Source organism: Myotis yumanensis, unplaced genomic scaffold (assembly GCF_028538775.1).
Source record: "Myotis yumanensis isolate MYYU_CA2020_CCGP unplaced genomic scaffold, mMyoYum1.0.hap1 SCAF_3, whole genome shotgun sequence".
NCBI classification, from domain to species: domain Eukaryota; kingdom Metazoa; phylum Chordata; class Mammalia; order Chiroptera; family Vespertilionidae; genus Myotis; species Myotis yumanensis.
This window is the reverse complement of record NW_027223754.1, coordinates 190020945-190036017: the sequence shown is the minus strand read 5'-3', so window position 1 is coordinate 190036017 and position 15073 is coordinate 190020945. Positions and strand designations below refer to the sequence as shown.

General features: G+C 43.9%; 1 protein-coding gene across 4 annotated transcripts in view; it reads left to right on the top strand.

Annotated features, from left to right (window-relative positions):
- ETV6 (ETS variant transcription factor 6) overlaps nt 1–15073 on the top strand; it is a 232759-nt gene that overhangs the window by 163800 nt on the left and 53886 nt on the right. The window lies entirely within an intron of this gene.

Below are 15073 nucleotides of genomic sequence, written 5' to 3'. Positions count from 1 at the left end.
GCGCTTAAAAGCAGGGGAGCCGAGTTGGAGCTGACAGCGAGGCAGGCGCACCTGCAGAGCCTCGGGCGTTGCGCACCTCATTGCTCTGTGGGGCTGTCTCCGAGGTGAGCAGCTGGCTCCCTCCTCCTCGGCTGGCGTGGGAAATCGGTGGCTCATACAGAACTCCGTATTTCTCTGAGCTGCCATTTGTCACTGAGCAGGAGAAAGACTCGTTTGAGGAGATCTCTGTCATCTGGGATTATTGAGATGTCTAGTTTACAGGCTAAGTCACTCATATCTTCGTGAATTTTCTCAAATATCATAGTTCTGACTTCTGACAGTCTTGACTTTTTGTGATAGGAGGTGTGGCAAGATGAGCAAAGGTTGGGTGTGTTTATTTATTTATTTATTTAAAAAATCTTTATTGTTGAAAGTATTACATATGTCCCCCCTTTTTCCCCATTGACCCCTTCTAGTCCGCCCCTGCCCCCCACCCTGGGCCACCCTGTTGTCTGTGTCCAAGGTTATGCATATATGCATACAAGTTCTTTGGTTGATCTCTTCCCACCCACCCACCCTGCTCTCCCCCGCCTTCTCCCTGAGATTCACCAGTTGTTGTTTTTATTGTTGATATTGTTGTTATTGTTTTAATCCCCACTAGAAATTCCTTCCATTTGGAAGGTTTATCATCACTAGAATTATTCTTAGTCCTGTAAATTAGAGAAGCCAGGAGTTCCCTCCCTTGCCGTCCTGTGCCCCTTGAGGCTCACAGCCATTTTATCACACGTCCTCCCTCTGGGTGCCATCCCTGCGCTTCATGCACTTTGGGCTGTAACCCCCTTTGGTGTGGTTAGAGACATCTCAGATTCATGATCACACTGTTTTCACTTACTGCGCCAAACCCAGCAGCAGTTCACTCAGAGACACAAGGAGATTGGTGCTCTTTTTTTTTTTTTTTTAATAAGACACCAGAGGGATGCTGTCCTTACAAATATGTAGTGTTCTGGGACAGAATCTCTTAGAACCCCCAGGTAAGAGCAGAGCAACTCAATAGCAAAACCAAAAACCCAAGGAAATGACAAAACTAGGCAACAAGATATGCCCAAGATACAATGGGGCTTTTGATGGACATTAGGACAGGAAAAGCCACAAATGGCCAAGAGGTTTTCACTGGAAAGCCTGGAGCGTTGTTCTGAGAGAAGCAGCTGAAGGTGGGGGTCCTTTTGCTGATTCCACGAGGGCCTGCTGCGTGCGCGTGGCCTGTAGTGAGGTCCGAAGGGCCCAAAGCTCTCTAGTCGCCTTGAACTCTGGAACCAACCAGCCAGGTCCTCCTTTCAGGACAACCTTACATGGAGAAGCTGCCAGTAGTGGAATCAGATTGAACAGGACAGCAACAACAGAGACTTAGGAGAGAAGATCCCCAAAAGAGAACAAACCAGAACCAGGAAATTTCAGCAAGCAGACAGCCATGTATTTGAACACTACCTAAACACACTGGCAGGACTTCATAAAGTTAGAGCCACGCCATGTTTTGAAAGTTCAGAAAAATGAATTTCACCTAGAAACGAGCAGTAGAAGAGCAGTGAGGTCAACTCCATAGAAGGCTTTTATAAGATGAACTCAACTGAGCAGCAGAATAGGGTTCCCAAAGAGCAGGCCAAAAGGACGTGGTTTGGAACCATCCAGGACTGTAATGCATGTCCTGGTTGAGCTAAACGACATTAAGAAAATCATACACAACATGAGAAAAGCCAACATAAATCAGAATTAGGAACGCTTAGAAGAGGGATGACAGGAAAGAATTAAAAATGAAAGAAATGAAGAGTACACTAGGAAGAATGCAAGATGAATATATACAAAAGGTCATCTTTAAGAAAAAACAAAGTGAAAGCTGGAACATTTTAAACATAAAAAAGAGATTAGGGTCGGGGGAGGATGAGGAGGGTAAAGAAGGTCAAATATATGGTGACGGAAGGCTGTGAGCCTTTGGGGTGGTGAGCACACAACACAGTACACAGATGTCATAGGATAAAGTCACACACCTGAAGTATGTATTATGTTGTTAACCAGTGTTACCCCAGTACGTTTAATTTAAAAAGCGATTAAAGAATTCAAGAGGGAGTGACAAGTATGGAAGAGGAAGAGAGGCAAAGGGATTTCAACATGTGGATAACAGGGCCCTGAAGAAGAGAGAGCTAGCTTGTGTCTGCATAGCTCGAGCCTCTGCCTTCATGTCACCTTCTCTTCTGTGTCTCTCTGGGTTCTCTCGTAAGAACATTAGTCATTAGATTTAGGGCCCACCCAAGTAATCCAGGATGATTTCATCTCAAGATCCTAAACTGATTTCATCTGTAAAGATCTATTTTTCAAGTAAGGTCACATTCAAGGTTCCAGGGATTATGACATGGATGTATTCTTTCGGGGGGGGGGGGGGGGTACGTGACCGAAACAGGATTTAAATTTTATTTTATAATACAGTAACTAAAGGAAAAATTTAATGTTTCCCGAAAATTAGCAATTCTTGCCAAGAAAGAAAGTAGACAGCATGCTTTTGTCCGCAGCAGGACAATTGGAGGTCAGCCTGCACGCCACCTGGAGGCCTCACCCCGGTTCTTCGCTCTCTGCCCGGCCTGAGGGAAGCCTTCCTGCACTTTTTGAACAATTAACTCGTGCCACCAGTAACGTGTCACTTATTCTGTTCATCCTGTTTTCAGCCTCTCAAGTCAAAGTTAAAACAGACAGGGGCCTCTCTGCAGAACTCAGAACTATCACATCTTAGTGTAGCACCCACACCTTTTCAAATGCAGAACTGGAAGCTCCTTGGAAGAGTGTAGCCCTAAACTGCTAAAATTAAAAAAACAAAAGTAAAAAAAATACCAAATTCTTCTTCCTTTTGGTGTCTCTGCCATCCTGCCTCTGCGCTGCTGGGCTGCTCCTGACATCTCTCTTAAAACTTGAAGTCCTCTCACTCCTTCCTCTGACATATCACCTGGCTGCCTGACATCCATGGTGTGAACAGAGTCTATTGGTTTGGTGTGTTCCCTTTACCCACTTAACCTTCCATGGAGGTCTTCATGGCTTTATCCAAAAGATGTAAATGATACAGAACTCCAGATAGGATGACAAAGCCAAAGAGAACGATATCAAGTGGCAAGGGAGGGTCACTGGGTGTCCTTTGGCCACTGAGCTGGCCCAGCCACCCCATCTCCCAGCATCTGGAGTCTCAGACCAGCCTAGAGCCCATGGTGAACACAAGACAACATGTGTTGCTGCCCTGGAAGGGAACATCGAGCTGTTTTGTTTTGTTTTGTTTTTAATTTTCCTGATTCCAAGTGACCATCTTAAGGCCTGAAACCAGGGCATTAGTAAACTTGGCCACTCTGACACCAGGGATTGTAACCAGTGAAAAAACATGACAACTTTTTAACTGGGTAAATGTAGGAAAACCATTTTCCTATGAATATGCTGAGGAAAGAAGGAATAGGGGGCTGAGAAAGGGAAAGAAGTCTGTGATACACACATACATGCACACGTGTGCACACAGGTGCAACACAGTTATCTTTTTTAAAAATTTTTTTTCATTGATTTCAGAGGGGAAGGAAGAGGGAGAGAGAGATAGAAACATCAATGATGAGAAAGAATCATTGATTGGCTGCCTCCTGCACGCCCCCCGCTGGGGATCGAGCCCACAACCCGGGCATGTGCCCTTGACCAGAATTGAACCTGGGACCCTTCAGTCCACAGGCGGAGGCTCTATCCACCGAGCCAAACCGGCTAGGGCATAACACAGTTATCTTTAAATAGAAGTTGCTTCTCCGAGTTTTATTTTCCTTTTCATTTCACGCTGTCCTGGTCAAATGAATTCACGCTGCCACGGTCAGCCTGCCCTGGAACTGCTGAGTCAGCATCGCCCAGGCAGCCTTGCAGAGGAGGTTGATTCAGGACCCAAAGGCCTTTGAAAACACTGGGAATCACTCACCAGAGAGTCAGGGAAGAGGAGTAGGAAGCGGGTGGAGGAGTGGGATTCTCCTTAAAAGAAACATTTTCCGGAAGAGTGTTGTTTTATGAGTTAGGTTGCTGGAACCCCTGGCCAGATCGGCCTTTCAGCCCTGCCTGTCTTTTCTGAGGTCTGCGGACTTAGCATGGTCTCCCTTTCCTGGCTCCTCCCCACCATACAGCTGGGCCACACAAAGGAAAGCGTCTCCTGTGCCAGTGCCTGGGCACATCAGGCCCCGTCAGAATGAGAGTGAGTTCTGCTCTTGTACACGCAGCAAAGGAACGTTCTAGAGACTGCGGCAGGCACAAGAGACCATCCTGTTTGGTTTAAAGGAACAACAGGCAAGGAAAGGATGGTCGTTCTTCTTTCTTCAGACACCTAGTAGGTCATCTGTGTTTTGTGAATCGTGCCAATCCAATGAAGTCTTTATGTTCTCAGTGCCCCCTGGGCAGCCCACGGAGGATTAAAAAACCTTCCTGCACCGACCTTTCCCTGCTGATGGCATTCTCGCAAACATGGTGAATGTCCCTAAACCCGCCAGACTTTCTGTAAGACGTGTGGCAAGCATCAACCCCACAAAGTAACACAGTATAGTGATTCTCTGTGTGCAGAGGGAAAGCATCATGGCAGGAAGCAGAGTGGCTATGGTGGGCAGACTAAGCCGATTTTCTGCAAAAAAGGCTGAACCTACAAAGAAGATAATGCTGAGACTTGAGTGCGTTGAGCCCAACTGCAGATCTCAGAGAACGCTGGCTATTAGGAGATGCAAGCATTTGAACTGGGAGGAGATAAGGAGAAAGGGTCGAGGGAACAAGATCAAAGCTTCATATTTTGTTTTATTATGACAATAAAATTTTGAGGATATGCTCACTTCATAAAAACAAAAAACAACCTTCCTGCACCAGCTTTCTGCCTGGTAGTTACTCTAAAGCTACTTGAAGAACATTTCAACTCTTGTCCGACATACCTATTGTCCTACATCGTTTCCTTCTTAAAAATAGGCTTCTTTGTATGCACAAAGATCCGTAAATTTGAAAACAAACGTAGCTTTCTGCTCTGCAATATGAGAAATCCTGCCCTTAATTGCCTTTTTCCTTTAGAAATGCATCTCTCAGTAGCATCTCTCCTTGCACAGCCCAGTTGCCTCACTGTTCGTAAATTCGGGTAATTGGCAGTAATTGACCTTCACTAGTCTGAACAAAAACGTACAATATGTTAGCAATGGTTTCTGAAATGCCCAAGGAAGGGGCATTCCATATTTAAGGTTAGATGTGTGCATTTCCTAAGGAAGTGACACCCAGAGTTGGCTTTCGTCATTTATTGTCCCCCCCCCCACTTCGGAGTAAGAGGAGGGCCCCCTGCCTGCCTCTCTTTCCTCATGTGTGTGTGTTTCTCTTCTCAGATCTACTTAGGTTTTGGCATTATATCACTAGTACATAATATCAGACCCATTTGCATACACAAGGCTAAAAAAATTCTAAACTGATTCTCCGAGGATCCAGAGATAAACTTGAGCTAATCCATAAACTTTGAAATTGCAGGCAAATGTTGGTGTACGTGTGCCTGTGAGTTTCGAAAGGGGGTCAGTAGCTCTCACTGAATTCTCAAAGGGACCCGTTACCTCCCGAATTTAGGAAGTACTGCTCTAAACTCTCCTCTGTTACCTCCCCCATCACCTCTCTTTTCAATAGAACTTTAGTTAAAATACTGCTGTTTTGTTCATCATGGGTATTTGCATTTATTTTGCCTTTTAATAATGCATTAGCCTATTATTTTTTGTAATTACTGAGCTTTTTGGCACAACCTTGAATTTTGCACCCAAGGCGACTGTCTCCCTTGCCTCACCCTAGTCCCAGACCTGAGTGGGCTCCTAATCTGGCCTTCCCCCTCCAGCCTCTCACCTGCTCCAGTCACTTGCCCCATCTGCACACTGATAATGCCTCCTTAGAGTCCTGTACTAGCCTCATAGTGCCTACAGGAGCCTTCACACCGCTCATGAGAACACTTGTTCTTGTCAGTGAGCTGCAGAAAGTATTTCAGTTTCCTGGAGACATGTGACAAAGTACAGTTAGTCTGCTGTCCAATCTCTGTCCTATCCAACCTCCCAAGATGCACTGAGCGCATCCTGTGTACCAGGCACAGTGCAGTGGGTTATCTCATTTCATAGCTAAATTTGCTCTAGGAGGTAAGGACTATGCTTGGCCCCATTTTACTGCGGGGAGAACTGAGGTTCAGAGATACAACTTATTCAAGGCCACTGAGCTAGTAGGTGACAGGACCAGGATTTGAACTCAGGACTATCTGAATCCAAAACCCGAGTTTTGATCTGTACTGTTACATGCCTCTTACTATGTTGGGCTTGCTGCTCAAAAGCAGAAATGAGAAAGAATCTTCTAAGTCATGTTTGTGAGGGTGAGTAGGCCCCAGGCCAGTTTTACTGTCACCAGGTTTGCTGATAAAAATCCCTTTGTGGATAACACAGAGTGAAAGCCACACACAAAAATCTAGCAAATGAAGTTTATAAGAAAAAATTAATCGAGGGAATTGAATATGACATATGACATACACATAGTATTCTTGCTCTTGGGGTATTGTCCAAAAGACATGAGTGTAACCTTCCAACCTCCACTTGGAAACAGAGTGCTGAGATGCAGGGTGACCTTGGGGATAAGAACAGGAAATGTTTTGGAACTTCCAACTCCCTAGTAACCGAATTTGTATGTTGAAAGCAGTTTTGGTCAAATAGCACATCCAAAGGCAAAGGCAGACCCAGGGGAATGAGAATGCGGGACTTGCAGAGTACGTCCAAGACCAGCACATCCAAGACCAGTTTGGGAGCCGGGGGCACACGGCCTGGCAGGGCAGGGAAAGGAGGCAGAAAAGGCCCTGGAAAGTGCTCTGATGACGTGTTGTTTTAGTGTGGAGGGTTCATTTATTAAACGGTAAACCCTGCCCGCTGGGACCCCTTTGTGGAAGTCAGAAGGGGCTCTTGAGCACAGCTCGGAGTTCTGAGTCTACAGCTAAACCAGACCTGCCAGGAGAAGTTGAGTTTCTGGTTCATTATTCCTAAATCCCTTGCATTTTAACAGTGGGTTTTTAGAGTGCAAGGGGCCTTTCTATCCATTATTTCCTTTGACCCAGAGGAAGTTCATTGACTGATACAGAAGACCTGGACCTGGAGTTTGGCCTGAGGCCCATTGTGACCTTGGGAAAGTCCCTCAACCTGTCAGAGCTTTAGTGTCTTCTGCAAATATGGTTGTACCAGCCTTAGCGCAACCACAGGACGGTTGCTGGGATGACCTCTGGGTGTGGAAGCATCTGGTCATGGTGAAGAACTGAGTGGATCTTCATGAGGTGTCCCACCTGGTGTGAGTGGTATCGGGTGGGACGGGGTGGCAGTTGCAGGCTGCAGAGCTGGCCCACAGATGATCAGTGCTGGGGGCCTTTGGCTGAATGGTCTGGCGTTACTGGGTATGCTGAGCATGATGTGAGAATCGCTGAGCATGATGTGAGAATCGCTGAGCAATCCCCTTCCATTACGTGCATGCACATTTTAATTCTTAACACATGCACCTACCGATCAGCAATTTTACTTCCCAGAAAGTTGAAGAAGCATTGAGAGGTGCTGCTAATTTGGACTCATGTCTGACAAATAAGGAGGAATTAGTTGGCAAAGTAGAAAAGATGGGAACTTCTGGTGAGAATGAAAACTTCATATTAGAACTGGGGAAAGGGAAATGAAAGGCACGATCAGATGTGTTTTCTTAACTTGAAGAAGGCAAATTTTAAAAATTTAGAGGAAAAAGTACCTATGGTTCCATGATCTGAAATGCTAAAACACAAGTCAAAGAGTCAGGGTCCTTTTGAAAAAGAAAGACAACCAAAGAATCTGATGAGGCTGTATGGGGACATTCTCTGATGAGCTCAATTTTTAACTTGATGTCATATATATATATATATATATATGTGTGTGTGTGTGTGTGTGTATATATATGTTACATGTGCTTAATATAGAGAATTGGAAGATAAAAATGGAAAGGAAAGAACAAACATCACCTACAATTCTATTGAGTGATAGTAGCTGTTAATATTTATATGTTTCATTATAATATTTTTCTGTGCATTGTTTGAGGTTATAATATATAAAACAGCTACTTGCTGTTTTTTCATATGAATAGATACCCTTTATAAATATTACATTACTGCCTGCATAATGTCCTATCAGAAATAGTTTAAGTCCATAGTTTACTTAACTAATCCCTTATGGTGTTCCCAGTTTTCCACTATTAAAAATAACATGGCGATGAGCATCTTTGTGCATGAACAATTTCTCTGCATCCTAAATTATCCCTTTAAGGTAAGGTCTCAGAATTAACATTTACAGGGCTCCTAAACCATCACCAAGTTGTTTACCAGAGAGATCATGCCAATTTATTTTCTCGCTGTTTGGCGTACGGATCTAATGAGCTCAGATTTTAAAAAGACGTGTATAGTGGACGACAGAGCAATTTACTGAAAAGAAAAATATAAAAGATATATTTTTAGATCTAGAATGTTAAAACGAAGTGATTTGAAAACTGGAAAATGCTTAAGAAAAAGAAAACAAGTATTGGGGGCAGTACAAGAGTAAGCGTGCTATCAGCGTGCAAATAGGGTTGAATGCAGTGACTTTGACAAAAAGCAGAAAAACAAAACTGTCCAACTTCTCTCTTTCTTCCCTCTCTTCCATAAGGAAGGTGATCGTCAGACTGAAACAGGTAGTGCAAACATTGACAGAAGGGAATTGAAGCCCAAGATGGGTGAATTGATTATAAAAGCAAATCTAAAGTTGTTCTAAATAAATCCAAGGCTCTTGGCCCGGACAAATGACAGCCAGAACAGAGAACTTGCAAGGGTGAAAGGTAGGCCATTGACAGTAAACCCTAAAGGGGTACTAAAAGAAAGAATGTGAGCCACTGTTTACCTGATATTTAGAATAGAAAGGGGGAAAAGAGTGTATGTACAGACTAAAAACAGCTACTCTGATCCCTTGCAGATGAAATGCAGGGCAGATTTTCAATCATGTATGTTATGATTGGGAAGAAGCACTTGGGAAGAAGTTATCCCTTAGTAACCAAACTCCTGCTTCTTCTCTTTCTCTTCAGTAAGGTTGCTGTAAATGTTATAGTTGCTGTATTTCTGGATATTAGGGAAGTGGATCATTGAATTTCGGGTGGTGCCTTTATGGCTGACCTTGGAAATTATAGCCCATCAGAAAGGAGGTGGCTGGTGTGTCACCAGAGGACTCCCATCTCAGCCCTCACCTCAGCACTTTGGCAATGACCTGTTGAGATGACAGATGCTTATCAGAGCTTCAGTTGACATGAAGCTATGGAGTACAGATGATTCTAGAAACAGATCCAGAGAGATGGCAGCAGGCTGGAATGATGGTGAAAAATAGCAAGATGAAATCTGGTATTCATCGACATGCATTCTCACAGTTGGGTTCCAAACACCGGCCATATATGTGACAGGTAGGGTGGTTGTACAAATGATAATGGTAATAACAGTAGTTGAAAAACAGCAGCTAATATTTATTAAGTGCTTGCTCTACCACAGTTACTCTCTGTGCTCTGTGTTTTACATCATCATCATTTGTAGAATCTTACTCTGTACTCGCTTTATGTCACCTGAGAGTTGATAAGCACCTCATCTCTGATGGAGGCTATGAGACAAGAGAGGTTAAGTCAGTTGCCCGAGGTCTCACAGATGGGAAGTAGTTTCCGTGCTGCTGCTCAGTGCCTGCATGCCTGAGCGCTGTCAAAGTTCACACCCTCACTGAAACTTTTCTCCCTCTCTCTCTTTTTTAATCATGAAGGTAATTTGATATCCTGCCAAAACACCAAATAAGATTAGACAAACACATAGGTGGTTAATAATATGGACTTTGGGCCAGACCAATTGGTTTCAAATGTTGACTCTTCCACTTCCTGGCTGTGTGACTTTGGTGGAGTCACTTAACTTCCCTGTGCTCCGGTTTTCTCCTCTGTCAATGCGGATAGGGATTGCTGTGGGAATTAAATGAATTCTGTGCAGAAAACATTGAGAACAGTGCCTTGCAAGTGTTTGCAATGCTCGCAGCGTTTGCTGTTATTATTAGGCTACTTGAGAAGCAATACTATGGGGTGTTAAGAGTTGGAACCGTGGAGCCAGACCACCTGGGTTTTTAATCCCAGCACCACCATTTCCATCTATTGTGTCCTGTAGTGTTCTCATTTGTAAATGAGGATGATAATCATTGTAGTGGAAATTCAGTGCAAGTGCTCAATGGTTGTTAGCTGTTACTATCAATAGAACCATGTTGTCCAGAGAAAGAAAGGGTCCAGTTCTCCTTCTGGTTCTCTGTTTAGGAATGGAAGCCATGTAGGATCTCCGGAGGAGGTAGGCAGGTCAGTGAGGTTAGAGAAACTACAGTACAGAACTTATGGTTGGAATGATGAAGAAGATTTAATCTGAAGGCAAGATGACTAAGCAAGGGATAACTTTCCTCACTTATGTCAGGGGTTGTGGAATGGTTCTGTGTCATCGAATCAAGTTATGAGACAACATTAGATGCTGGAAAGTCAGGGAACCTGGGCCACTCAATCGTGGTTCTCTCTTGTCTCCTGGCTTCAGTTTCCTAGTAAGATGGGGTGGGGGTTGGATGAGATAGTTGCTGAGGTGTCTTCTGTCTTTTATGATTCTGTTCTCTAAAACATAGAATCTGTAGCAAATTCCTGTTTATACAGAACGTTTGGGTTAAAGGGTGTTTTTGATTAACATATACTATAGCTAAAGAGCTTCAACTGAGTATTGTTTAACCAGTAAATCATCTAATGACTCTGAGGCCCTCATTTCCTCATTTGATAAACTGAAATGAGAATACAGCAGATTTCACAGGGCGTTTGTGAGAATTCCAAATGAGGTCATACATGTTAGAGCACCTTGTCAAAATGTTATGTTTATTATTGCCGTTGCCTGGGTTATAACTTTTCCAAGAATTAGAATACAATAAAGCACTCTCAAGCACTAACCTCATTTAAAGTAACTTAATCTGTTTTCCGTGATTCAGGAGATCCTTGAGGAAGTTACAGAATCTCAGGGTCATTTTCTGGAAGAAAAAGGTCTGGGCTGCTTCTAGTCTTTGGATTTTAAGTTTCAAATTAAATGGGAGCATCTTGACTGTATTCCAGAAGGGAATAGAGATCACATACTCTAAGACCCGCGTTTTACAGATGAAATCTGTGGCCTGCCCAGAGTCACATCTTAATTAATGGCAAATATGTTAGTAAAATCCAGGCTCCTGACTCCCAGCACACTTTTTATGGTTAGTTATGTTTAAACTCAGAAAATCTGAAATGATGCTAAGAATGTGGTGATGGACATAGCTGCACCTTTGAACATGGAATCAAAGAAATATTAGCAGGAAGTTTAAGGGCCTGGGTATGTTACTGATGGGTATGGCACCGTGAACTTAACTTGACCCATTTGGGAGAAAAATTGCAGTGGAATTCTTTGTAATTTTCCTAATTATAGCAGTTCATGTCTTCTGTACAAAATTCATCTCAAGTATACTCTGCAATGATTTGGCATTAAAAATCCAAGTCTTAATATGGCTCTCACAAGCTTGTTATATATGCACAGGGAATAGCATAATATAGAAGCAGCGTTCCACCTCCACCTTCTTCCTTTTCCCACTTATAAATCTACTTCTTGAGGGATCTACAGATGCCCTTTCTCTTTTTCTTTTGACCAATGATCATTAAAAACTATGTTTTTCAACTTTTTTGAGTTAAAGTTGCAAGAGATAACTGTCAGACAAGTTCTGTGTTAGGTATGCCTCCCTCATCTTGCCCATGTGGCTTCTGTGAGCCATGTGAAGACTCAGGACTGGTGCCTGTGAGCAGTGAGTGCCTGTGAGCGAGCAGCCGGGGAAGGCAGCGCTGTGTTCCTGGCTGTGTTCAAAGCAGGGTTCCACCTCCTCCTTCTTCCTTTTCCCACTTACAAATCTACTAGTAGCCCTGCGCACGAATACGTGTGCCAGTAGCTCTCTGCGGGGCCTGGCTGCTCCGCGCCCTCTGCCCAGAGGCTCTCCGCTGCCCAGAGGCCCATCTGCGGCTGGGCACAGAATGCTTGCCTCGTTGCTGGGGTGACAACACAAGCATTTCCTCCCGACCCCCAGGCTGCTCCGTGCCCACTGCCCAGAGGCCCTCTACAGCCAGGGTGGAATGCTTGCCTTATTGCCGCGGTGGCAAAGCAAGCATTCTGCCAGGCTGCTCACGCTGCCCGCTCTCAGCAGCCACCCAACCCCACCACCACCACCACCACCACCCCCCACCCCCCGGGACTGGGGGACTCCGGCGGAGCTGAGAGGCCTGGGCACCGCCATCTTGTGGCTATGGGTGCCTCCATCTTTGTGACAGAGTGACAGTTAATTTGCATATTACCCTTTTCTTAGGATTTCTTAAGGGATCTTCAGATATTTTTGCTCTTGTTTTAGTCCATTGATAACTTGAGAAAGCCTCCAAAGATCAAAGTCTTGGGTGGGGAGGATTCAGTTCACTGTCTTGTCTGAATCCCTAATAGTCTTGAAAATCCATCTAAATCTGGATGGGAAATGCATGGGTCAGCATAATGGATATGAGCACAGACTGAAACCAGACCGCCTGGGCTTGAACCTCAACTCCTCTTGTTACCATGGCCATATGACCTTGGGCAAATGCCTTAAAGGCACTGGGCCTCAGTTCCCTAATCTGAAACACTGTCTCATAGGGTTGCTAGGAGCATGCAATTAAATGAACTAATATTTATAAACTCCTTAGAATAGTGTTAAAGTGCTAGATAAATTCAGTGAAATGACCCTGATTAGAACAGAGTTTCCTCTGGGTCCAGGGCTGTATTCCATTAGACGCTGTAACACCCAGGCCTTGGGGCCCTAGGTTTGAGTAAATGGGGGTTGTTTGTCCTCAGTTAAAATTGCAAAGCACATCCTGAGGTCACAACCTTTTTATTCTATTGAACCAAAAAGGCAACGGCAGTGAGGCTTGACTTTGAACACCCAAGTCTATCGAGCCTCTTTCCAGCTCACTGAATGTGTCTGCCATCTCTTTATGCTGATGGAAGGAAGAGTAGTGACTCTGATAAATTTATTGAGTGGCCTCAAGCAGGTAGCCTGCTCTGTCCGGATCACCTTTGGAAACCTGCTCGGATTCCATTGCATTCCCTGGACCCACTGTAACTCACTGGGTTCCTGTTGCTCACAAGCCTAGAGCGTTCACTTAGGTCCCTGGTGAGGGGGTTTCCGCCTGGTGGCTCTGCTTGCGGCAGCGCTGGGCTGTGGGAGAGACTAATGGGAAGTGAAAAGAGAAACTGTTGTTCTTAACCGGCAGGGCTGTTTGGAGTGTGTGCCTCTTCTTGTATTTAGGGAAAAGATTACTCATGACTATTTTCTTCCATAGAATATAAAGAACCTCAAATTACTACTTGCATCCCCCACCCGCTTCTCACCCGCCCTCCTGCGTTTCCGTGTATCCTCTGTAGAAACTTCAGCATTTTACTCTCATTTCCCCTCCCAAGCAGGATTCAGTTCTGTATTTGCTTTGGCACTTGCGCTTCTAATAAGCTCCCCTGTCCTTTTTCCTGGCTCTGTGGCCCTCTCACCCCAGGCGCTTTCTTAGGCCACGCTTGACAATTGTCCCCTCACGGCTGGCCTTGTGTGAAGGAGAGGAAGGGAAAAGTCCCTAATGACAAACCATTATGCTGTTCTTGTTCGAAGATGACTGACACCATGGAAAATAATAGGAAGTAAACGTTAAGGTTTTGTACCAGTTCAATAGTTGAAATTTTGCTGAGCCATCCTCACACTCCCACCTCACCATGATTCCAGATTCATCTTTTCAAGGTCATTGGAAAAGGTTGGGGCACCCCCTGTATCCAATGACCATTTTTAATAGGCATTGCTTCTTGGCCCAGTTAAGAGTCTTAAAACAGAACCTTGAATTCTTTAGTGGCCATTTTATTCTAAAGATCATAGAGCAGTAACATACTACACATTATTATTTTATAATGCCACTTGTTTCTTTCTATGTAAAAAAAAGTATACAACTTAAAAACAAAACAACTCAACAACCCCATCTAGGTGCCCATCTCTATTATTCCAATGCTTGTAGTTTTTTATTGATGCCCTACACAGTGGACCAGTTTTGAAGGTACTTCCACAAAGTTCAAGTAAGCTACCATTCTTCAAAACTAGACTTTGCAAAGGAGCTGCCTGGAAGGCAGAGCCAAAGTCATGCCTATAGGCTCTGGACCTTCTCCAGGGGATTCGAGTTGTTCATTCCCCGGGGATGCTGAGCGGCCCATCAAGTAGACCAGACAGGTCTTTGTCTTGCCTTATTTAAGGTTGAAAGGTGATTCTTTCAGGATCAAACTGAAGGACACTCTTGTAGCACTCTCATGGAGTCTCCTTAGCAAGTTTAGGTAACTGCAGAAAGACTGAGGCTCTTCTTAGCAAACACTGATTCACTGATTCCATTGTATGGAACTATTTATATAGTACAGTTTTAGAAAATGAAACTCTATTGAGCATCTAGCTGTCTCTAACCCATCTGTTCTCAACGATCTTGGTCTCAGGACCCCTTTCAAATCTTAAAAATTATTGAAGACCTCAAAAGCTTTGCTCACATGGGTTTTAGCTATCTATAGTTACCAGATTGGAAATTAAAACTGAGAATTTTAAAAATATTTGTAAACTTACTGAAAAATAATAAGCTAAGTATATATTAACATAAATATCCATTTATAAATATATTTTCCAAAACAAAATAAACTAGTGAGAAGAGTGGCATTGTTTCACATTTTTGCAAGTCTCTTTAATGTCCATCTTCATTGGAGATGGCTGGATTCTCATCTCTGTTGCATTTCCACATCTTGTGTAGCCTCTAGAAAATTCCACTGTACATTCATGAAAGAGTGAGAGTGAAAAAGGCAAATAACCTCTTAATATTGTTATGAAATGAGTTTTTACTTCATAGACCCCTGAAAAGGTTTTGGGAACCCTGAGGGGTCCCGAGATCACGC